Source organism: Hoplias malabaricus, chromosome 9 (genome assembly GCF_029633855.1).
Source record: "Hoplias malabaricus isolate fHopMal1 chromosome 9, fHopMal1.hap1, whole genome shotgun sequence".
NCBI classification, from domain to species: domain Eukaryota; kingdom Metazoa; phylum Chordata; class Actinopteri; order Characiformes; family Erythrinidae; genus Hoplias; species Hoplias malabaricus.
Genome location: NC_089808.1, coordinates 4,689,792 through 4,692,446, shown reverse-complemented (window position 1 = coordinate 4,692,446; position 2,655 = coordinate 4,689,792). Strand labels below are relative to the sequence as shown.

At 41.9% G+C, this 2,655-nt stretch overlaps 1 non-coding gene across 1 annotated transcript; it reads left to right on the top strand.

The window, feature by feature from the left end:
- Positions 1 to 1,306: 1,306 nt before the first annotated feature.
- LOC136707912 (U2 spliceosomal RNA) lies at positions 1,307 to 1,497 on the top strand. Its single transcript, XR_010804276.1, has one exon. It is a non-coding gene; the product is annotated as a U2 spliceosomal RNA (small nuclear RNA).
- The last annotated feature ends 1,158 nt before the right edge of the window (positions 1,498 to 2,655 follow it).

Below are 2,655 nucleotides of genomic sequence, written 5' to 3'. Positions count from 1 at the left end.
GAACAGGGACTAGATGGGGAAATGCACTGAAGAGGTGCTGTTGTGGTGGTTGGTGAATTAGCATGTAAAGATCACATGGAACTGGTGGCACTGAGCATGCATTAACGGTGCCAGTGGGGCTAGGTACAGCCTTAGTCACCAGGGAAGTCAGTGTGGTTTTACAGTTGTTGATGCTTAATTCAGCTAAACACAATGGTAAGGGGAGGTGCCTACCTGATGACCCCTGTGAAGAGCTAGTGATACAGGGGGTGGTTTGTGTACTCATGGTCTGGGCTTAATGAGTAATTGTAGATGTCAAAGGTAGCTGGTTGCTGATTGGATCATAAATGACCACAGCAACCTTAGGGTGTAGCTGTAGGATTGGAACAATAGGAATTTTATGGCTACCGGTAGGAAGAAAGTGGGGTGGGCCCTATGTGAAGCTCTAATGGATTGGAATAGGATATTTTACATCTTATCCTGTGTATGATTGTAATAAATTAACCAATCTGGCACAATCAACAAACACAAGGCCTAATAACTATTTCTGTTTTATTTATATGGCGCCACACACATAAAATCTGTCAGATTAAAATATAACTATTTAACTTTAGATCTTGTACAAAGGACAATCCTGAGGTCCGATGGTGGATCAGCAGTGGCCTAGAGTAATTTTAAACCATTGGTTTGATACTTTTCTGGGATATTTTAAAAGTATTATATTTGAATTGATACCTATGGTTCTGAACTGTGAACCAAAATTAAGTGTTCACTTGTTTCAGGGCATTATTTGGCTCAGAAGTACAGGAACACGCTTTTAAATCATGTTTTCGAGATGAAGAGTCATTAGATTTCGCTATGCTTAACTGATATAAACCTCACTCTCCAACTCGCTCTATTTTTAAACGGATCTTGCAGTACCACATCCCGCCACTTGGGGGGCAGTTATATAAATACAAAACTGAATATTTTATTTCTCCTTTGTTCTATGTGGTCAGTTGTGGATTGTGTGAAATAGTAGTCGCTGTTTTAGACCCTTTACTGTGTTTTTCGGGCTGTACAGAGCTGACAGTTTTGTGTAGGCTGTAATGAGTGTCCGCGTCTCTGATTGGACACAGGGGGAGCTCATTAACATTTCTCAGGCCATAACGCCTTGACCAAGATAAACGTGTAGAAATACCGTTTTTTCTCGCGGAGTTTGAGTGTAGTCCGTGTGTCTGTGTTATTGTGTTCATTGAGGATATGGAAACGAAATGAGGTCCGTGTTTACCCTCCGCTTGTCGTGTGTCTGGAAGAATGACTCTCGAGGCTGAGGCCCTTTCTCAGTATCGCTTCTCGGCCTTTTGGCTAAGATCAAGTGTAGTATCTGTTCTTATCAGTTTAATATCTGATACGTCCCCTACCCGGGGACCATATATTAAATTGATTTTTGGAACAGGGAGATGGAATAGGGGCTTGCTCCGTCCACTCCACGCATCGACCCGGTATTGCAGTACTTCCGGGAACGGTGCACCTCCTCCTACTGGTCTAAAATAAGATGTTGATTGACTTATAAACACGTTGCTGTTTATAGTGTAATTTAAGTCTATGATTTTATGGAAAAGTGCTAATGGGAAATGTGTTGATAGCTATAACGTATTAGTAGTTTTAATTGTTATTTTAACTTATTTTAGGTTTGTGTGGTCTTTTTTTAAAAATAACCTGTTTGTGGTGTTTGAGAGAGTGAGTGGAAGCTACTTCACCACTGGCCAACAGACTCATATGGGGCTGGGTCAGTGTTGAGATCAGGACCGTTTACACGTGTGGTACATTTGGGCATCTCACAAGAAAACAGACTCCCACTGAAGAAAATCATTTACTCTCTCTCTCTCACACACACACACACACACACACACACACAAACTGGACCCATGACGGGGCTGTCTATATGAGACTGTGAGCAGTACAGAATCTGTACTTGTAGCAAAATCTGTTTTGATGAGGAGAGGATTATTCCCTGAAAAAGAGGAACACCTTTTGAAGTCTCAGAACGTCTGCTAAATGTCTGTGTATGTAAATATAACGGGAGTGCGCCATCTAGTGTCCACTGTGAGTAACACTAATCAGGGACTCCTCCACATATTTTTTACTTAGCATTCATAAATATACTGTGTGCTGTACATACACTAAATACTCCATTGTGTATATTCTGTACAGTAATAGGCTGTAAGTACCATATTCTTGTAGCAAACTCGTTTATGTATATTTTCATATTTTATATATAAACCCTGTTGAATTGCCTTGTTTTGTTGTACTTTGTTATTCATTTAGATCATTTTCTTTGTACCTTTTTCCTCCTGCATTCATGTCTGAAATATGCTCCTATTTGCACTTCTGGTGGACGCTATCTGCATTGTACTGAGCAATGACATGTTGAGTGTCTCTCACTCTCCTGAAGTGGACGGTGTTTGGTGCCCCCTCCTCCCCCCAGAGGCTGCAGACGGACCCTGTGTAAGAGTTTAAGGACTGCTGATCTCCCGTGGAGAAGTTTACACAGTGGGGCTGTGCTGTCCGTTCTGTGATGAGGATGAAACCCTTGTCACCTGCTTGTTCAGTGAAGTCGGAGGGTGGGCTGTTTCCACGGCTCTCTGAACGGAGTCTGCTAAATGTCTGTGTAAATGTAACGGGAGTGCGCCA